General features: G+C 39.7%; 5 non-coding genes across 5 annotated transcripts; 1 reads left to right on the plus strand and 4 right to left on the minus strand.

Annotated features, from left to right (window-relative positions):
* Positions 1 to 6337: 6337 nt before the first annotated feature.
* TRNAS-AGA (transfer RNA serine (anticodon AGA)) lies at positions 6338 to 6419 on the minus strand. Its single transcript has one exon. It is a non-coding gene; the product is annotated as a tRNA-Ser (tRNA).
* A 3752-nt stretch (positions 6420 to 10171) lies between these two features.
* Positions 10172 to 10243, minus strand: TRNAQ-CUG (transfer RNA glutamine (anticodon CUG)). The gene has a single exon. It is a non-coding gene; the product is annotated as a tRNA-Gln (tRNA).
* Positions 10244 to 15369: 5126 nt separating this feature from the next.
* Positions 15370 to 15451, plus strand: TRNAS-UGA (transfer RNA serine (anticodon UGA)). The gene has a single exon. It is a non-coding gene; the product is annotated as a tRNA-Ser (tRNA).
* Positions 15452 to 20181: 4730 nt separating this feature from the next.
* On the minus strand, positions 20182 to 20253 carry TRNAD-GUC (transfer RNA aspartic acid (anticodon GUC)). Its single transcript has one exon. It is a non-coding gene; the product is annotated as a tRNA-Asp (tRNA).
* A 716-nt stretch (positions 20254 to 20969) lies between these two features.
* On the minus strand, positions 20970 to 21051 carry TRNAS-AGA (transfer RNA serine (anticodon AGA)). Its single transcript has one exon. It is a non-coding gene; the product is annotated as a tRNA-Ser (tRNA).
* Between the last annotated feature and the right edge of the window lie 1655 nt (positions 21052 to 22706).

Below are 22706 nucleotides of genomic sequence, written 5' to 3' on the forward strand. Positions count from 1 at the left end.
GGTAAAACTATGTTTAATTGTTCCAGGAACTGCTAGACTGTTTTCCAACGTGGACGCATGATTTTCCTTCCCACCAGCAGTGTATGATGGTTCTGAGTTCTCCATTCTTCCCCAACACTTGCTATTATATGTCATTTTCATTCAAGCCATCCTAGAAGATGTGAAGTAGTATCTCATTGTGGTTTTAATTTGCATTTCCCAGATGACTAATTACAGCATTTTTTTGCATGTGCTTATTGCCCATTTGTATATCTTTCTTGGAGAAATGTCTATTCATGTCCTTTGCCCATTTTTAAATGGGTTATTTGTCTTGAGTTGTAAGAGTCCTTTGTATAATCTAGATGCAAGTCCCTTGTCAGATATATGATTTGAAAATATTTTCTTCCATTCTTTGGGTTGTCTTTTCACTTTCCTGATAGTGTCTTTTGAAGCACAAAAGTTTTTAACTTTTAAGAAGTCTAATTTAGCAATTATTTTTTGTTATTTTTGTTTTTGCTGTCATATTTAAGAATCCATTGCCAAATCTGAGGTTATGAAGATTTACTCCTATGTTTCCTTCTAAGAGTTTTATAATATTACCTCTTACATTATGTCTTTGATTCATTTTGAGTTAATTTATGTAAATTGTATGAGGTAAGGATCTAACTTCGTTCTTTTGCATGTAATTACATAGTTTTCCCAGCAACCATTTGTTGAAAAGACTATTCTTTCCCTACTGAATGGTCTTGGCACCCTTAAAAAAATCAGTTGACCATAGACTTTATTTCTGGACTCTCAGTTCTATCCCATTGATCTATATGCTTATCCTTACACGATTATGACACTGTCTTGATTATCATTGCCTTGTAGTTAGTTTTGAAATTGGGAAGTACAAGTCCTCTTACTTTTTTCTTCTTTTCAAGATTGTTCTGGATATTCCAGGTCCCTTGAAATTCCATGTGAGTTTTAGAATCAACCCATCAATTCCCACAAAAAAGTCAGTTGGGATTCTGATGGGAATTGCATTGAATCTGTAGAACGATTTGGAGGAAAATTGCTGTCTTAACAATGTTAATTTAAGATCCAATCTATGAACATGAGATATATTCCTCTTTATTTAGATGTCCATTCATTTCAGCAATGTTTTGTAGTTTTCAGAGTATAAGTTTTGCACTTCTTTTGTTAAATTTACTCCTGAATATTTTATTCCTTTTGATGCTATTTTAAATGAATGTATTTACTTTTGACCCCTTTTTATTTCCCTATGAAACATGATGAGGCTGTCTGAAGCCTCCTAGATACAGATATTAAGTGCTGAGAGAGATCAGGAATAAAATTGCTTAGTATGGCTTTTGTAGACAATGAACTCCTGACAACAGGGAAACAAAGCTGTGAAATAAACAGCTTCCTTGAACTCAAGATGGCTGGATTCAGAGACCAGAGTGCTAATCATTACATCTGGAAACCACCTTAATGGTTAATTAACCACCTTAATTAAAAAGTCTCTTTTATATGGTTCATGATATGATAAAACCCCCTTTCTGGATGGAATTAATCATATTGACTGGGGTGTAATAACACAAAGTTAACAAGGCAAAGAGCATGACCCCTGCCGTTGTGATTCAAGTCCATTAGGCGGGATACTCCACAAACAGGGCAAATAAATATAGTCCACACAGGGACAGTTTGAAGAAACTGCTTAAGACTGACAGCATGATGACAGAGATAAGGTGAAAAGCATAAATAAAATGAAATCTGTAATTTTAGGTGAATGGGACTTGAAGGTGCTGATTAGAAGAGAGTACCAGTTCATGTCTTTTCTACACACAAGAGGTAGCTTGTGAACTAGATCCTTAAGATACTGCCTATTTGTTCTCAGGAGCAACGTGATAGTGAAATGTAAAGAAAAAGAAAAACTTTGTCAATGCCCTTAGCAACATGGGTCAGGCAAGGCTTTGAAAATTATTTGCTTTAGATGGACGTGTGCCTGTTTTGGTCTGTGGACATCAGAAATATACAAAGGCATGGCAGTGAGCATAGTGATTTTCAATAAAACTTTCTTCCCCAGTATAGTGGTAAGTGTGAATTTGTCACTGGGAAGACATGTTGGGTTCATGTCAGACAAATCTATTACAACAGTTAGAAGAAATTTGTTTGGAGCCCACATATCTTTTCATAGTCATTTTATGTGTTTCCCAAAACAACAAAATAGAGCTAACAAATTCTTCTCATTCAATGGTCATGAAGTTATTACGACAGAGACCCTTAAATTATTTTTTGGCTCAAAATCACGTGGTATGTAAAATAAAATTTGTTCACCCTCTCACAGAGAGATGGCCCTGACACAAAGCTAACAACTGTAGAAACCATATCAGGGATTCACAAATACTGTTGGAGAACACAGACATGAGGTTGAGAACCCTCTACATTGAAGAGTCTCCTTTATGTTACAAAACCTAATTTTAACTAACAAGCTTAACCATTACTAAACTGTAATTAAGTACAAAGTTGCTGAAGAAATATCATCTTTGAAATATGGCTATGTGAGTCATTAACCTCAATTTTGTAAGTTAGGAGGCCAAAATTGAGGTTAATGACTCACATAGCCATATTTCAAAGATGATATTTCTTCAGCAACTTTGTACTTAATTACAGTTTAGTAATGGTTAAGCTTGTTAGTTAAAATTAGGTTTTGTAACATAAAGGAGACTCTTCAATGTAGAGGGTTCTCAACCTCATGTCTGTGTTCTCCAACAGTATTTGTGAATCCCTGATATGGTTTCTACAGTTGTTAGCTTTGTGTCAGGGCCATCTCTCTGTGAGAGGGTGAACAAATTTTATTTTACATACCACGTGATTTTGAGCCAAAAAATAATTTAAGGGTCTCTGTCGTAATAACTTCATGACCATTGAATGAGAAGAATTTGTTAGCTCTATTTTGTTGCCTGAAGCTAAAATCCCAGTCAAACCAGTTCTTAGAGCGTCTCTCGCCTTTTTCAGAGGGATCATGGGTGTGGGTTTCTCACGGTACACATTTGGGACACTAGAATTAAACATATGTAGGTCCCACAGAGTAGAATGGAACCTTGTTCTTTTTCAACCAGAAGTTATTGGAACCTCTATTTCATTTCCTTTTCAACCCTTACTCTAAGATCTCCACTGAGAAGAAGACCTTGATTTGTGATATTCTCCCTTTCTTGTTGAAGAAGGTAGCATGCAAAAGGAGACAGATGCTAGACAACATTGGCTCTCTTAAGTCTTAATGATTATTCTGAATTCTGTGTTTTTACTGAGTGTTTACTGCAATTGCCATGTAGAGGTGGCACTTTCCTTTTCAAAGTCAAAGATAGCTCATAAATAGCACTTAATTTAGTATGTTCTGTTGCTTCTGAAAGACTAACAGGTGTAGCAAAGGAAATATCAAAGATTCATAACATAAATAAGGAAAAATGATGGATTAATTGACCATCTACTTTATTGAGACTTTTAAATGGTGCCAGGAAAACAAAAGAGATGAAAGGATGCACTAAAGGAACATACTAGTTAAAGAACACACACCAGTTCGATTCATAAATGGGGTTAGTTTCTACTACATTAGTTTACATCATTTAAAGTTATTTAATAACTGACTACCTGGGCTTGGAGGATTAAGATAAGACTTAAACAGTTCATTTCTTCAAAAATACACATGCTAGCAGGCAGAATGTATGACAAATGTAGAAGTAGTTTCATATGAGACATATAAACAAAGAAATATGGAAGCACTAATATTATTGTTGCATTTTCTTAAACAATGTTATGGCAAAGACACCATAAGGGGCAGAGAAGGAGGGGAATGAAGGAATGAACTTGAGGACTTTTCAAAGTAGGAGACGTGGGGAGGCAATCTTTAAGGATGCACAGGATTTCAGGAGGTGAAGAACCTGGGAGTGACAACATTGGAGAGGCTAATAATCAATTTCAGAGTTGAGGAACTCTACCTTGGCTTTAAGGACAGCAAATCAGCCAATCAGAGACGAATGATCCCCACAACTGAAACAAATGAAAAGAAAAGAGACATGAGTGAAGGAGGCCCGTGAATTTCCTGGCCTCTGCTTTCCTAGAAATAGACTCTTCGGTGGGCTGACAGTGCCCACGGTACTGAAACAGGAGCTGTCCACCATGTAGGGCCAGGTGCTGCCTACCGCGCTGGAAGAGGAACTGGGAGCAGGACTCGCTGGGCTTCCGCAGACACTCCTGAGGGAGGTGAGGAAGAGCTCCCGGAAATAGCAAGTTTAGTTACTGGGTGTTACAGCAGCACGAGTCCTGAAAGCACCGAGAAGTGCATGCCAAGAAGACTTCTATCTTGGACTGTAGCCTATTGTTTGCAGTGTAGACCCTCCCTTGGTTTCAGTCTTCTACGAACTCAGTTCTATGGTCTCTACACACTCTAGATCTGTGATGTCCAATACTTTAGCCACTTGAGACATGTGACTGTTGAGCACTTGGTCCTACTTGGGATGAGCTCTTACTGCAAAATACACACCAGACTTTGAAGATTTTGTATGAAAAAAAAAACCCGTAAAATATCACACTGTCAACTTTTAATATTGCTTACATGTTGAAATGATATTTTGGATATATTGGGTTAAATAAAATATATCATTAAAATGAATTATGCTTGTCTCTTTTTACTTTTTAATATGACTACTAGAAAATTTTAAATTATGTCAGTGGCTCACATTTATTTCTATTGGAAATGTACCTCCTTATTTACATTCTCTGTTGCAGTTGCTGTAACTCTGGTTTTTGTTTCACTGTTCACCAGTGTGTTTTGGTTTTGGTTTTATTTTCCTTGTTTATAAGAAATTTCAGCGATTTAAAAGTAAAGAGAGAAGAACCCCTTCCAGAATCCTAAGCAGTATTTGGAAACCAGATCACAGGCTGATTCTCCACAAAGCAAGATTCTGTGTAATGGTCAGTCCTGGCTCAGGATCTCTATTCCAGCCCCCAGAACCGGAGCTTCATTCTCCATGGGCTCCTACAGAAAGAAGTATCCAGAATGAGAGGGATTTCTGCTTATACTATCAACACTCTTCTCTAAGGTATCTTTTTGAACAAATTTTTATTTTTAAATTCTGTACATTGATGTCATGTGAGTCACTTTCCTCAGCTCTAAAGTTAGGAATTGTTTCCACAGAAGGGCCTTAACATTTCATTAGCTTTGACATTCTAGAATTCTATTCGTTTCTCAGAGTCAAAGTAACCCGTATGCTGAATGTGAGAGACGGCTTGATGAGAGATGATGAGTTTTGCAAAGAAAGAAGTTCATCCTCTGGAAGCCCAGGTCTTAGTAGACAAAACCAAGCCATGTTCATCAGGCGGGCACTGCTCAGCAAAGAGGACTCGTCACAGCTCAGCATCACTGACCCATGTGACTTTGCAACTCAGCCCTTTTTATTGTACTTCATTCCTCTGAACACACACATGAAAGAGGAAGGAATCTGGTATTTAATCAATGAATATGGAAAGCACTGTGTTTAAGAAAAATTATTAGATGCATTCTTGGGTGAGGTGCACCAAAGTATGACAACTGCGCCAATCTCCACAAGAGAGGTGAGGACCAGTTCCATTAAACTGTCAAGGTAGTGATAATCAAAATTTCCTAGGAATTCCTAGAAAGGCACTCAGCTGTGGTTAACATTCCTTTAACACTTTAATACATTAACCCATACATGTTAATCATACAATGGGATTTTGCATCTGAATTCTGTGTCCAGAATGAGTCAAAACTTCACCTCATTTTAAGTCTCTCTCTCTTTACCACTGTCCTGGACTCCAGGACAAGTCAGTCTGGCATAATGTCGTCAACCTTTTTGTTGGGTTACCCAAAAAATGGCTTAATTAATATCTTTAGTTATGTAGTGGTTTGCCTATTAATACCCAGTTTGGATTTGCAACCATAGCTATGAGTCTTGGCTTTCACTTGTATTTGATCCAAGATTTCGTGGAGTTTCCTTTTGTACGTGAACAAGGATGTACATGACAGCAGAAGAGCCCCGGTAAGGGGAAAACGTTTCTGCCAAGTTTTTTTCTTTAGAATAGGCTGCCTTGTAAGGAGGGTTTTGATTGCAGGAAACAGGAAGGCGTCACCAAAGCCTTGGCTCTTCTAGGGAGAATTACTTAAAAATAATAGTAGTAATTACTTAAAAATAATAATAGAATAAGAAGACCCCACGCTATTTGGGGCGCAATCGGCGTGCTTCGTGGAGCCTTTCAGCGACAACCATAAAGAGCCAGGTTGGAGAACAATCCAGTTTCTCTCTTTAAGGCAACAGCATTCTTCCCCAACTGGCTATGCCTCAATAGGGAAGGGTGTCGTAGTCGGCAGGATTCGAACCTACGCGGGGAAACCCCAATGGATTTCTAGTCCATCGCCTTCACCACTCGGCCACGACTACTTGACAAGAGAGTTCTTTCGTGGAAGTAGCTGTAGAGAGCTTCGGCTCTCTTCAAAGTGTCACATTTTCTATCAGAAAATGTACTTGTATTAAGCAAAGTTTCTTACTCTTTGGCATCATTTAGACAAATATGCAGTTGTGGCAAGTAACGCCTCCTCCTCAGGCTGGAATGACACCGTATTCGGATGCTCTGATGGAATGAGGCTAAGGCTTTTGATTTTGTTTTATTGTCTCCTTTGATGTGCAGAAGATTTTTAATTTGATACAGTCCCACTTGCTTATTTTTGCCTTTGTTGCTTTTACTTGTGGTGTCAAATCCAAAAAATCATCACCAAGACCTATGTCCAGATAGAAATGAATTAAAGACTTGAATGAAGAATCTAAAACCATAAAACCATTGGAATGGGAGAAATATTTGCAAATCATATATCTGATACGGGATTAATATCCAAAATATATAAAGAGCTCATACAACTGAAAGGCAAGAAAACAATCCAATTTTAAAATGGGTAGAAGGTCTGAATAGATCTTTGTCTTCCAAAGAAGACTTACATATGGCCAACAGGTACACGAAAAGATGCTCAACATCATTAATCATCAGACGAATGTAAATCAAAACCACAATGAGCTATCATCTCACACCTGTTAGGATGGCTATTATCGAGAAAACAAGAAATAACAAGTGTTGGCAAGGATGGGGAGAAAAGGGACCTCTTGTGCACTGTTGGTGGGAATGTAAGTTGGTGCAGCCACTATGGAAACTGTATTGAGGTTGCTCAAAAAATTAAAAATACAACTACCATATGATCCAGCAATTTCACTTCTGGATATTTATCTGAAGAAAATGAAAACACTAACTTGAAAATTATATCTGCACCCCCATGTTCATTGCAGCACTGTTTACAACAGCCAAGGTATGAAAACAACCTGTGTCCATCGACGGATGAAGGAATTAAAGAGGTTATAGTATATATATATATATATATATATATATATATATACACACACACACACACACACACACACACATATATAATGAAATATTATTCAGCCATAAAAAAGAATAAAACCTTGCCATCTATGACAACATGGATGGACCTTGCGGGCATGATGCTAAGTGAAATAAGCCAGACAGGAAAGACAAATACCAATCTAAAAAAAAAAAACAATAACAAGCTTATAGATACAGAGAACAGATGAGTGGTTGCCAGAGGTGAGGGCGGGGCCAGGGGAAGTGGGAGAAATGGAGGAAGGGGATCAAAAAGGTAAATAAATTTAAAAAAAAATTAGGGATGCATGTACTACCATCAAACCTTTCTACAGAGGACAGGTACTAGAGAGCTTCCCAAGGACCCTGGCACTCCCTTCACCAATCTGTTTCTCAGGGGTTTTTGTGAGGGAAGTGTCCTTTAAGCCTTCTAGGGAGATAATGGAGGGAGGGTGAGTGGGTGTTAACATGTGATAAATCCATTGCAAGTTCCCTGCATCTTTTAAGATATTGGATATCTTTCTCTACCTTATACCGAAGAAGTCTTGGCTTCTTTATTTACTGTAGTTCCACTGATTTCAGGTTGCAGGCAACCTACCAAGCACACTGTTATAATAAGTCCCAGCTGTTCTAGTTAACACACTAAATTCAGTCTCCATTAAGTGTACCCATATCAATAAATTTGATCCAATTCTACACTGTGTTTCTTTTTTCCTGATCTAGCACTCCCACACACATTACTCTGGTTTCTTTTGATATGAATTAGCATGATCTTGTGATTCTTTCAGTATGTAAAATAGCAATATATACTGATTCCCTGAGTCCTGTAGGCAGAGAGGAGTGGTAGAGGTGGGTCTTGAGAAAAATCAATATCCTCATGCAAGGTAACTGCTTCAGGTGAGATCTTTACCTGTTTTTAAAGCAAGGATAGGCTAGTGTTTGGGGATAGAGGATGGGCTGCTTCTGCTGGGAAGAAGAATATTTTTAGGAAGGAAGCATCATTGTACCTGAATTTATACAAAGAGACCAAAACGTCCCCTTTCCCCCATTCTGTCCTTTTCTTTCTTTCTTTCTTTCTTTCTTTCTTTCTTTCTTTCTTTCTTTCTTTCTTTCTTTCTTTCTTTCTTTCTTTCTTTCCTTCGTTCAGAGGAGGAGGAGGAGGAGTGGAGGAGGAGGAGGAGGGGGGGGAGGAGAAGAAGAAGAAGAAGGAGAGGAGGAGGAAGAGGAGGGAGAGGAGGAGGGGGAGGAGAGGGAGGAGGAGAGAGAAGAAAAAGGGGGAGAGAGAGCTTTAGTATTTGTGGAGTGTCTTCCTTAAGCAAGGTACTTACTGTGGTAAAACATAGTAAAGAATGCCTTACCTTCTTTTACATATAAAGAGACTGAGGTACAGAGCAGTTGTATATTTCAAAAATTACAGTTAGACATTCACAGAGTAAGAATTCAGTTCCAGAGTGTCTCCTTTTCCTGACCTACCATGCTGATTCCACTGTGCTAATAGAAGCAGGAAGTGGCTCCCTGAGGACCCCACTGCCTACAGCAATTGTTGACATTAAGTTAGGTTGTTTCTCCATTTTTTGAGTTCAGGTTTTGGAGGTGAATTAGTAGATGTTTTATTATGGAGTCTTATGTTTAAAAATAGTGTTGTGGACATCCTTATTAGGAACTGGTGCCAGCTGAGGCTCATTGTACCTATCAAATTTCCATGGCTTTATAAGTAAATGCACTCAGGGAAGGTGAGAAAACGTGTACCTATAATAAAGGGTTTGAGGCCCCAAGGATATACATCTACCAGGAAGCAGTCTCTGATAATAGCATCCACGCAGGGCTTTGCACAAATTGTATCATTGGTAGAAATGAAAATATGGCCTTTTCACAAACTCCTGAGGAGTTAAGATTTCAAATTACAATCAGGCAGTTGATGTCTTCATAAAATGCAATATCAGTTAGGCTGAAGTATTAGCAACCACAAGAACATAGCAAAGAAAGAAAAGGTGTCGACAGGTGGTTTTTTCCCCTTTATTTTAGCAATTTGCTTTTCCAGATTGCTCAATAACATCTGTTGGTAATTGAAAATTCAGCTAAGAAAAAAAAATAGATAGATGCAATAAGAATAAAAATTCCAGCTATTAAGCATAGAGTGAAAATATCCTTAATGTGCTTTACATGCTGAAATACTATGAATCAGTTAAAGTGTGAATGGATATTCAAGGGCTTCAATAATTAATAATTTGAGAAAACTGTTAATTTTATCTATATTTTATGTAATATTAATAATTAACAAAAATTGAATTAATTAATATAAGGAAATTAATATAATGAAAGCGTTCTTTAGCTAATAACAGTAGAAAGGACATCATACACTTTTATTCCCACCAAACGTTTATAAATATTTTCATTGGAATATAATGAGGAATAATAAGGATGTGATTGTATCTTAATTCTTTACTTCTAGAATATTTTAAAACAACTTTGAAAACTATTTTCTGTTTTGGCTTTGAGTCTTTAAAGTTCTATTTGAAAATTCTTCCCATCTGGTCAAGATAATTTGAAAGAAGAATGTATACTTGGCCATTTTAAACTTTCACAAGGAAGAAAAACTCTGAAATTATGTATTATACCACGATAAATATTCATTTATTCACGTATATTAAAGTCTATAAAGAAAAGGTGAAATGTGAATCGCGGATTCCCGGCCAACCATCCCTAAAAGGAAAACTGGAAAGATAAGTAAATACATTTAAATAATTAGAAAGTAAAAGCACTTAGGTTCCACCGAGATTTGAACTCGGATCGCTGGATTCAGAGTCCAGAGTGCTAACCATTACACCATGGAACCCCGCATGAGCCAACAGCGGTAGCACTCCTCCCTGATAGGATATAGCTTCAGTTCTGCAATCAAGAAGGCCTTTGAAAAGCCGAACTTCGCATCCTTGTTTTCTCCATCTGCCTCCATAGCACACGTCCCTTTTCTTGCGCGCACAGGACTCCTAGTGCAAAACCCAAGAGCAAATCGGTTTCTAGGGGTAGATACGGTAGGTCCCTGCTTTTTAGCGCCCCTCTGCCTTTTCTGCAGCTCGCGGGGCGGCTCTCCGCTGGGCCGCAGTCAGCCAGGCTGCCCAGACGCAGAGGCCGGCGGCTCCAACACGGCATCCGCCGAACCGCGCTCCCCGCTTGCGTTGCTGGAGGAACGGCGGGGCTTGCTGCCTCCCGAGTCTGTGTCCCGAGTTCTCTTCTTCGAACGCAAGGGACGCTCTTGGAAGTTTAATTTCGTGACATATAAACCGTGGATGACTTCATCTGACGTGGTGTGCCAACCAGTCCTGGCCCTGTGGGGCGTTGCCCAGGATGGGTGGAAAGAGGGATGCCAAGAGATGGCTTCTGCTTCTCGGAAAGCTTCCACCTCGTGGAGACCAAAGGGTAAAGCACGATAAAAAGCGTGAATGTTTTCAAAGCAGGGTTTTGTAACTTGGTTCTAGCTGAGAAAGCTGTGACCTGCCTCTTTTAAGGGCAGCAAATATGAGACTCTCCCAAACTCCTCAGCAGGAAACTTTTCCTGATGTCAAGCAGGGGACGTGACTTGTCCAGGACGGTTCGTTGCCTCCGCAGCAGGGGAGGGAAACGGCAGGAGACGGAAGCCTCCAGATTGTCAACCCGAAGGGTTGAGGAGAAAAGCAAACGTCTTTACTAAGAGTAAAAAATCGTAGCTGTGCAGATTTGAACCTTCCGAGCAAGAACCCTGGAGACAAATCGGCATTCAGCCAAGACAACCTGTGTTGCATAAAGATGTCTGATATGTGGAAGGAAATACTTCCAGCTTGTAGAGGCCGCACCGTAACTGCTTCCTTGCCTCATGTAACATCACCTGGCAACAGCAGTTGTGTCTCCTTCATGACTCCAGACCCTGCCAGACAGGCCTGCTGCCAGAATGTGATTCCCCCCAACGCCCATCCCCGGGTTCTGATTTCCCTGCATTAGAGACACCCAGATTTAAGTCCTCAGGAGGTTTCTGTTAGCAGGTTATCCCCTCCCACCACCGAATATAATGCATTTCTGAAAAGATATTTATTCTAACTTCATAAATGATTTAGTTTGGTCAGCTAGAGATTTCTAGAGTGGAAATCATTTTATCTTAGAATTTGGTGAGCATGACTCCTTTGTCTTTTAGATATCACTGTGGTGATGAAGTTAAATGCCATTCTTAAATAGACGCTCCGGTATATTCTTGGTCTTTTTCGTTCATTGTGTGGAGTAATAAATAGGTGGATGTTTTAGGTTTGGGGATTTTTTTTTTTTTTTTTTGCATTTATAAGTAATTGTCACCCCTTTATTTTCTCTGTTGTCTTTTCCTGGAACTGTTTCAATCAGATGTTGTTGGACTTCCTAGAATGACCTTTTAATTTTCTTATCTTCTGTCCTCCCATTTTCCATCTTTCTTTTCTCTTCCTTTTTATGGGAAAACATTTCCAAATTTATCGTCCAACCCTTCTATTAAATTTTTTCCTATCATCACAGTTTTTAAAAATTTTCAAGAGTTCTTGTTCTCTTGATGCTCTTTCAAAAATAATAGCAACTATTATTGTCCCATAGGTGCAAAATGTTCTTTTAGTTCTGAAAAAATTAATAATACTTTTTTTTTTCTTTCTGTTACTTACTGGTCTCTATTTCCATCAGGTTCTCTTTCTTCCATTTGTTTGCTTTGGTACATATCTTTCCTCAGATTTCTGGTGACCCTTAGCAGTCCAGTCCTATTCAAGAAGTAGATCCAAAAACCTAATTGGTACTATAAGCCTATATACCAATAGATGGACCCATTCTAGAATGATTGTATATGACAGACCACTGCAATCAGGATACCTGATATGTTCATATCTGTGGTTCAGTTTTTCCATGACAGTTTTCTCAGAGACTAATCCTTTAATCTTCTAAATGTTTAGGATCAGAGGTTATGTAAGGTTAGCTTTCCATGCTTTCTGAAACGAATACAGAAAAGGAGCTGGGGGTCTCCCAGAGAGACTTTCATTCAATCCCCCAGTATTCAGTATGGCTCTTCACCTCCACCTTCAGCTGTGCCTAGTCTCTGTAAGTCAAGAGCATCTTGGAGCATTTTTGCCCTAAAATAAAAGTCTTGTCTTTGACCTCTGTGAGAGAGGGGCAATCCAGAGTAATAAGCCTAAGGTTACATGTTTTTTTTTTTTTCAATTCCTATTAGCCTTTCCAAGGACCTGTAATATCCTTTACAGATGTTAATAACTTTATAATTTTTAGCTTTCCACCTTGCAGACAGTAAGGTTTCAGCTTTAGTCACTCTACGAATTCAATTACTATTTATCCAGCGCCTTTCTACCTCCCAAAATGTTGTTGGTAATTGTAGTATTCACCTAAATTCGTGTTCCATCTTCCATAGTACAGAGTTGTCTATGGAAATAAGCTACCCAGTCAGCATCTGTATCTACCAAGACAACTTACATCTCAGTGTGGCTGTGTGATTAGTAATAATAAATGGATTATGAATGCAAAAGTAACATGTTTCCCTTTAGACTTTTAAGAAGCGTGGGCTTTCTCAAGCCTTAGGAGATGGCAGATCCTTAAGGTGGAAGAAGCTGGGTCCCTGAATCACTACAAGGGCAAAAATGTGTTCCCTTTTCTTTGCTGACTCAAAAATCTACAATGGACTCTTACACAAGTAAGGAATAAATCTCAACTGCGTCATGCTACTGCAATTTGGAAAGCAAACAATGTTTCTTACCATCTGTCATTTGCTCTCCTGCTCTTTTCATCACTGTGAGATTACACCTCTTTTAATTACTTTTATTGTTAACTTACAAGCATCGTAAGAAAGCAAAGATAAAGTCCTGGGTTTCACCACCATAGCAAGCAGTAGTCCCTTTGGAAAATGACCACTTGAGCTCAATGTTTGATTACGGAATAATACGAAAGTCTTGTATCTAGAGACTACGTTTTTCTTGTTCCAGCAATAAAATCACTATTTCTGATTCCTCACTTATAAAACTTGAGTAATGATGTCTGCTTCACATCATAGAAAAACAAAGAAAAAATAATAATAACCCACAATCACACAACCCAGACACCACACTAGCAACTCTTCGGTTTATTTTCTCCCACCCCCCCAAATTTTACATAATTGAGGTCACATAGCACATGTATTTTTTATCCTACTCTTTTCATTTAACATTATATCTTGTGCTTCTTCCCTGAGCTATTCAAAACTTCTTACAAAATATTATTTTCAATGGCTTGGTAATATTCTTCCAGGTATATATACCCCAAGTTATATAATCATCCCCCTCCCCATTGTTGAAAATGTTTAATTATTTTATTGTTATAACTAAAAATATCATAAATGTCTTTGCACATAAATGATTTCTTTTAGTTTGGATTACTTCCCTAGGAGAGTTTTGTCCAAAATGAGTTTACCATATGAAAGGGAGTAACTATTTGCATGAGCCTCGCTGGTGGAATTTAGAAGTGCTAAAGTGGCAAGAAGGATCTTGTTCCAAGCATAAGGAGAAGGGAACAGTGTTAGCTTCCTAGGGCTGTCTTAACAAATTACCACAAAGTGGGTGGCTTAAAACAGCAGTAATTTATTCTTTCACAGTTCCAGAGGCCAGAAATCCAAATTCAAGGTGTCTGCAAGTTTGGTTCTAGAGGGTTTGCAGGAGACTCTGTTTCATGGCTCTCTCCTAGCTTCTGGTGGTTGCTGAAAACCCTTGTAGCTCCTTGGTTTGCAGCTGCATCATTCCAGTCTCTGCCTCCCTTTCACACAATCTCTGTCTCTGTGTGTCTGTTTTTCTCTATGTCTCAAATCTCCCTCTCCTTATAAGGACGCTATCATTGGATTTAGGGCCCACCCTAATCCAGTATGACCTCATCTTAACTTGATTGCACTGGCAAGGACTACTTTCAAATAAAGTCATATTCACAGGTATCTCGAATTAGGATTTCAACATATCTTATTGGGTGACAAAATTCAACCCACTACAGGAACAACTGTCTCTTTGCCTGCCGTAAATGACAACAGATATGGGAGAGCTCTACGTATGAAAGAGTTTGAGGGTCTCAGCCATGAAAGGCATTCTCCTGTTTGTATCTGAAAGTCTGTCTGAATCTACTTGACGGTGTTTTTGGCAAAATACTTCAATTCTCAGAACTCAGTGCTATAGTCCTAAATTCCCCATTTAAAAAAAAAAAAAAAAAGGAAAAAAGAATCCACTTCTACAGTGTTTCACTGAATCAAGTCTCTAAACCCAGAAACAATCCTATTATTACAGCTAGATTTAGTCTGGCATTCACGACCTTGTTGTGTTAAGAGAGATAGAGAATGTCCTCAGGCTGCTTCTCCCTCGTAAGGCTCCTGGGCTATGGGCTTTCCTCTCTGGGGAAGGCAAAAAGGAGTTTACTTTTCCTGAGGGGTTGGAGATCTTCCCAGCATCTTTTCCTTCAGTTCCTGGACCCTCCCTACCCCTCTCACCCTGCACCCGGCTCAAGTCCAGTTTCAAATAGTTTTTTTAAGGCAGGGAAAGGTAAAAGCAGTTGAAGGCCATTGAAGATATTTCTGTTTTAGTGTTTAACGCTGAAAGTAAACGCGACTGGCTCCACTATTTCGGATTTCCCCAGATTTCTTCCAGCTCGTTTCCAGTTCCATTGGCACTTGCAGGTCTGACGCTACTAGGGCCACCCTCAGTTCTAGGGCATAGAAAATTCGAATCCCTTGTCTCAGAATGATTCTTTGAGTTCCATCTTCCTCCGCTGACTTTCAATTTGCCGTGGATGACTTATTTCATCCAAACGTCAGAAGCCCTGAATGGACATAGGAAATTCTTTGTTATCAGACCTAATAGTTATGTACCAAAATAGCTTTCACTATGTTTTGATTCACAGCGATTAAATGGCACGCCGCTCGCTGTACCTTCAAAGTCGTTAACAAGAAGCTCCTTTCAGCAGGTAGTCGTGGCCGAGTGGTTAAGGCGATGGACTTGAAATCCATTGGGGTTTCCCCGCGCAGGTTCAAATCCTGCCGACTACGGTTTTATCCGCACCTGATGAAAGCTCCTTTGCATAGTTTCATGCCGTTTTCAACCGAAAGTGCTCTGTAGTCTTGTTCACCCTGCGTCATCCGTCACCTATTTCCCTTGGGTCAAATAACCTGCCCTCCTGAAACATGGCAGTTTCAAATAGAGGAGTAAGTCTACTACGGTGTGAGCGTGATATCAAATCCTGAATCGAGGAAGGCCGTTCTTTTTTCCTCATTTACAGGTCATGCCAAATTGGATTCTCTCAGCATCAAAGTCAGATTCCATCCTCTCCTAGGGTGGAGGTGCTTTCACTGCTACTATCTGTTCTAGGGAACTCAAGATTTATAAAAACAGTATATATTCTAACAGCTACAGTTTTTGAAGCCCTACTATGCCCCAGGCATTGAATTGGCATTACATGGATTATCTCACTTAATCACCAATAGAACCCTATCAGGTAGATAATATTAGCACCATTTTAAAGATGAAGAAACTGAGGATTGACTCGCCCAACACTGCACAGTAAAATGGTATCTGAACCATCGACTGTAAAAAAAAATGTTATTTGAGTATAGTTGATTTACAATGTTGTGTTAGTTTCTGCTGTACAGCAAAGTGAATCAGTTATACATAGATATACCTATATCCACCCTTTTTAAGATTCTTTTCCCATAGGGGTTAACAGAGTATTGAGTAGAGTTCCTTGTGCTAAACAGTAGGTCCTTATTAGGTATCTATTTTATATATAGTAGTGTGTTTATGTCAATCCCAATGATCTCCCAATATATCCCTCCCCTCCTTTGCCCCTGGTAACCGTAAGTTTTTTCCTACATCCATGACTCTGTTTCTATAGAGTAAATAAGTTCATTTGTACCTTTTTTTAGATTCCACATATAAGTGATATCATTTGATATTTGTCTTTCTCTGTCTGACTTCCTTCACTTAGTATGATGATCTCTAGGTCCATCTATGTTGCTGCAAATGGTATTATTTCATTCTTTGTTATGGCTGAGTAATATTCCATTGTATATATGTACCATATCTTCTTTATCCATTCCTCTGTTGATGGACACTTAGGTTGCTTCCATGTCTTAGCTACTGTAAACAGTGCTGCAATGAACATTGGGGTGCATGTATCCTTTCGGATTATGGTTTTCTCTGATATATGCCCAGGAGTGGGATTGCTGGATCATATGGTTGTTCTATTTTTAGTTTTTTAAGGAACCTCCATACTGTTCTCCATAGTGGCTGTACCAATTTACATTCCCACCAACAGTGTAGGAGGGTTCCTTTTACTCCATACCCTCTCCAGCATTGATTGTTTGTAGACTTTTTGATGAAGGCCATTCTGACCGGTGTGAGGTGATACCTCATTGTAGTGTTGATTTGCATTTCTCTGATAATTAGTGATGTCGAGCACCTTCTCATGTGCTTTTTGGCCATCTGTATGTCTTCTTTGGAGAAATGTCTGTTTAGATCTTCTGCCCATTTTTTGATTGTGTTGTTTTTTTGTCGACTCACTTAAACATGGTTGTGAACATTTATCTGGGCCTTACAGTTGATTCAGGAAACAAAATATGAATTCAGAAACTCAGTACTTTGATTCCCATGCAGAAGAAAGTGGGAAGAAAAGGTCCAGGTAGGAGCAGAGAATATGTGGAAAAACAAAAGGAAGGAGAAACAGGAGAGGGTAGGGAGGGAGAGAAGGAGAAGGAGGAAGGCTAGGAGATGGACGGGATGGAACAGAAGAGAAGCCAGTAGGGTACTAAATACAGGAATGTCCTCACCCCTTCTGGACACTCTTATTCTGAGCTTCCTTGGCCACAGAAGCCCCTTGTTCTGACAGGCATCTTTGCACCATCTCCACTCTTCAAAATCAGCCCCAGATGTCAAGGCATTTCTAAAATCCACCTCCTCTACAAAGTCACTTGGATTGTTTCCAATTTTGGCTATTATAGTGTTGCCATGAATATTCTTATATATGTTTTTCAGTGAATACAAACAAGGATTTTTGCTGGGTGGAGACACTTATGGATGGAATTGCAGAGTCACGATTGCAGTCATTGTGTATGTTCAAGCTTTAGTATGTAATGCCAAAACACTTTTGTAAGTGATTGAACCAATTTATATTCCCATGTATGAGAGAGTCCAGTTGCTCCACATCCTTGGTAATGCTTGGTAGTATCTGTCTTTTGTTATTTTACTTTAACCCTTCTAGTAGGTAAATATTTGTGATGGTTAACTTTATGTGTCAACCTGCTGGGCCACAGTGCCCAGATATGTGGTCAACCATTAATCCATGCTTCTGTGATGTTTCTCTGAGGGTGTTTTTGGATGAGAGTAACATTTAAATTAGTGGATTCTGAGTAAAGCAGATCATCCTCCATAATATGGGTGGGCCTCATCCAATTGCAAAAATAAAATAAAAGACTGGCCTCCCTCGTAAGAGGGAAATCTGCCAACACTCAGCCTTCAGACTTGAACTGCAGCATCAACTCTTCCTGGGTCACCGGCTTGCTGCTCACTCTGCAGATTTTGGACTTGCCAGCCTCCATAATCACATGAGCCAATTCCTCAAAATAAATCTCCTTCACACATCCTATTGGTTTTGTTTCTCTGGTAAACTCTAACAAATAAAATAGTGGAATCTAATTGTTTTACTTTTCACTTTTTCTGAGGACGAATGAAGATCACCCTTTTGTATGTTTATTGGTTATTTTGATATATCTTTTGTGAAGGACCTGTAGAACTCTTTTGCCCATTTTTCTAATGGATTGTCTATCCTTTCCATATTTGTTTTTCTTATTCACGTCTATCTGTGTTTATACATGTCAAGGGTTTAGCTAAGCTATTCCATGGTATTACTGCCTTAGCATCCAATTTGTTTGGCCAAGCGGTGTGCAGGGACCTTGAGCTGATACTAGCCTCATCATGCAAGTGCATGCCCTAGATAGCGGCCTACAGAGTCTCAAACAAATGTAAGTTACTGATATTACCTCCCCAACAGCGCTTGTGATCAACTGTCATCCCTGCACAGGACCATTCCCTTGTGTACCCCTTAGATTAGACCCCTTTGGAATTTACCAAAAGAACTTACTCTCTCTTTTGGTTTGAACTGATCAATCCTGCCTTAGTCTGGAAACCCCAAAGCACTCCACCCATGGACCCTAATAAAAACATGTGCCCCAGGTCCTATTGCTCTGTCTTGTCTATACTTTGCCTTGACCTCCTGTATGTGGCCCCTTGAAGTATGCAGTGTACTACTTCCTCCAGGACCTGTGAATAATAAACTTCTCTATTTCAATTTCTCTGTAATCTGTTGTTGAAACTTGACTGACTCATCATCTGGCATCCTGTGCTCCACTTAACAATTGTTAATTTAACAAAGTCATAACAATGCCTCTATATCTGAATCTATATTCTAGACACAGTCTTTTGTTAGGCTTATGTAATACAAATATCTTCTCTAAGATTTGTCTTGTACTTGCTTACTGGTGGACAGTAGTTTCCAATGCTGAAGTCTAATATATAAATATATCTTTTGTGGTGACTGCTCTTTGTGCTCTGTTTTACAAATTCTTGCATACTCCAAAGTCATGAAGATATCCTAAGTTATCTTTCAGAAGCATTATTTCATGTTTAAATATACATTTCATCAGAGTTCTGTGTACGTCGTGATTCATTTATTTCCATAATATCCAATTGAGCCACCAATTTATTGAATTTCAATTTATTGAAAAGAACGGTCTCTCCCTAGTGCACTGCAGGGTGGCCTTTGTTTTAAATCAAGTGACTGTATAAGTGGGTCTGTTTAGGATGCATTCTTCTGTACCATCAGCTTATTTATCCATCCCTGAGTTCCCCCCTCCCCCCATGAAAGCTTTAATTCGTAAAGTCTGATGTACAGTCACAAGCACTTTACTTGGAGCTTCAGATCTTGTTGAAAGCAGCAATGTTGACACTCCTCACATGCTCCTGGAACTTGGGAATCTCCTCTTCCCGCAAGTCTGTGATCACTTTTTGTCATCTTCCTCCACACATTTTATATGCATCCAGGGGCACCAATTTCGAGTTGCCTAGGCCAGCCAGTTCAGCTGGATGGAGCACACATGGCCCCCAGCTGTGCCAGGTCGGTATCATCATTCCAGAGTTTGATGTCTAGGAGGACGGAGGTCTTGAACATGGGATTTTTGATCTTGGCATTTGGCCTCAGTAGTTCTTTCTGCATTTAAATGGAAGGCAGGTGCCAGACAACCGTAATCTCATTAACTCTCAATGAGCATTCTCAGTCCTGTGTCACTTAAACCTAGGTTTCCCTCTGGGCCTTAAAGTAGCTTTGATACTTTAAGTTACTTAAAGTATCAAATACTTGATACTTTGATACTTTTGAGTATCAAAGTATACATTTGATACTTGCGCTGAAATGTTTTCTGATTAGAGCAGCCGAGACTAGAAGTGATGGAAATGCTGTAGTTGAGAAGAACTGAAAGGAGGGTCCCCGTGTAGTACAGTTCCCAGTCCCAGAGCCCAGTAGTGGCCATCGCCGAGCACACTCCAGAATTCAGAAGAAGCCGCAGCAACTGCCGCCGCAGAATCTGAGGTCCCCTGCTCAAGATCGCTAACCAGTGTGAGTTCTGCAACTTTCATGTTAAACAAAGAGGGTGTGTAATATTCGATTCTAAGCAGTGACAACACGATTGTTGGGAATTCTAAAATAGGTGACGAGACAAAACTACACCATCTCCCCGTCGGGGAATCGAACCCCGGTCTCCCGCGTGACAGGCGGGGATACTCACCACTATACTAACGAGGAGGAGGGTGACTTTCGTCTCTTAAAGATGTCTAATAAATGCAAGTACTATTGTTCGTGTTCTTTTAGCCGACAGATTTTGTGTTTTACTATTGATTACCTTTGGCAAATTTGAGCCTGAACTCCCTCGGACTCGTCCGCGACCAACCAAGTGTCTCCAGCCCTACTCTCAGCCCTCTCGCTCCACCCACCTCCGCCCCGGAGCTGAAACTGCAGGCCAGGCAGGACAGCCTGCTCTTTTGACAGTGATGGCGTCGGTTTCATTGACGGTTTGTCGTACTAGATTTGCAAACACGAATCCAGGAGAGCAAAGCAGTTGAACCATTGATTCCCCGGAATCTCCCTGCTAACTGACCGAAGACTGGGCTAGGAAACAGGGCTCCTTTCCATTGCGGAAGAAAAACTACAAAGAGTTGTCTTGAAAATATAGGCTTCCAGGGGGTTTGGAGGGCAGGGAAACCCAAGGTGTCCCGGAGAACTGTGCGGAGGCTCCGCTGGCGGGAAAATGATTAGGGCTGTACTTACTAAGTAAGGCACCTTTAATTTTAATAAAAAGTAATGAAATAATAATAACTTCCGTTCCCCATAGCCATGGAGTTTGGGCCTGGGCAAAGAACACAATAAGTTTAGTCAAGATCTCGCAACCCTGTGGTTTCGTTTCAATTTTCTCTCCGCGGAGCAATTCCCAACTACTTTCACGCGGAAAAAAAAGTGACTGTCGTAGTCGGCAGGATTCGAACCTGCGCGGGGAGACCCCAATGGATTTCTAGTCCATCGCCTTAACCACTCGGCCACGACTACACACCTCTCCCACAACTTTTTTTTTTTTTTTTTTCTTCAAATTATAGACAAGAAAGAACGGAAACCAGGGTGACCATGGCTCAGCATACAAAAAAGCAGGTTTTGAGAGTTGAATACAAGGCTTCAGGTAAAATAAGTGTTTGATTTTTTTTTTTTTTTAATTTAAGTCCAACCTCTCATGCTGCCTACGCGATCGACAGCGCTGGTGTGAGAGTCCTCACCGCATGATCATCGGTGTTTCAAGCAAACAAGTCAATTCAGTAAACTCTGAGCGAATGCCTGCCGGCCCTGGAGACTAGGCTGTGGTCTGAGCTTGGGCTCTGGAGGGTCTGCAACTAGAACCAAACTTTGCTTACTCCGAGGTGGGGTCAGATCCTAACTTCCAACCCCCACTGAACACTCGCCTTTGAACAGCTCGTCTTCCAATAGTCCTGGACACTCATAAGCACGCTGAAGAGAGAGTGGGAGATTAGATAGCTTGTGTGAAATCATCACTTTGACCTACTCGGAAACAGGGCAGAAACAGCTGGTGATTTACATGATTACAATGTCCACTGCAGCATTGTTTGTAATAGCAAAAATATGAAAGTAAAAATTTCAGTCAGGGTTCAATAAGACAAGCAGAACCACTGGGATGGATATATACATTTCATATATGTATGAGGTTTGTAGGGATTGGTAAAATAGTCTCTATAATGCTGAAGCTCGAAATCCACAGAGAAGGCTGTCAAGAAGGGAAGATGAGTATAAGGTGGGGAAGATTAGAACAAGCTGGAACCCACAAGCATGAACTGGAGCCCCATGCAATGGATTGATACCTGTGTCAGCTCTGGTTGCCCCTGACCTTGGTGGTGCAGGTGTCGAGCAGCAGCCAGAGCCCTTCATTTGGAGGTAAACACACACATTTGGTCCAGGAAAGGAGGAGGGTGAAGGAGGATCCAGGGGAAGGTGAGGCAGCTGCAGGCCCAAATGTTGCCACATGACAAGTCAGCAGATGAGTTAATGTGAGCTACAGAATGGCTTCGACTTGACTTTCTCCCTCCAAATTTCCTACAAGAATATCTCTTGGGGACCATCCAACCAGAAACACACAGAAAAAGGAATTCTGGGGAATGTAGGTCAACCTGGCCAAGTTGATACAGAGATGAAGATAATGTTTTTGTACTTACTTATATATAATAACCAATAGCTTACCGTTTTAGTTACTGTAGATTTATAAGTAATTACATATGTCTTGATACATATATTGTGTAATTCCTCCAATTTTGCTATCTTCAATATTTTCTTGTTTTTTAATTTGCTCTACATTTCCAAATGTGTTTTTGAAACTCTGAGTTAACTTCCATAAAATACATATTTGGAGGCTGATTGGGATTTCATGGAATCTGTTGATCAATTTGGAAATAGCTGTCATTTTGACAAGATTGAGTCTTCCAGAAAAATAAACATAGTATTTTCCTCCATTTAATTTCCACCAGCAATATTTTGTAGTTTTTAATATAGATTTCTTGCACATCTTCTGTTAGTCTTCCTAGACTTTTATGTTTTTGCTGCAAATGGAATATTTGAATTTTAATTTCCACTTGTTACACACACATACATTTTGTATATGGTCTATAATGAAAAGAAGAAACACAGACAAATAATAGTTAAGC

Source organism: Eschrichtius robustus, chromosome 12, assembly GCF_028021215.1.
Source record: "Eschrichtius robustus isolate mEscRob2 chromosome 12, mEscRob2.pri, whole genome shotgun sequence".
NCBI lineage: Eukaryota > Metazoa > Chordata > Mammalia > Artiodactyla > Eschrichtiidae > Eschrichtius > Eschrichtius robustus.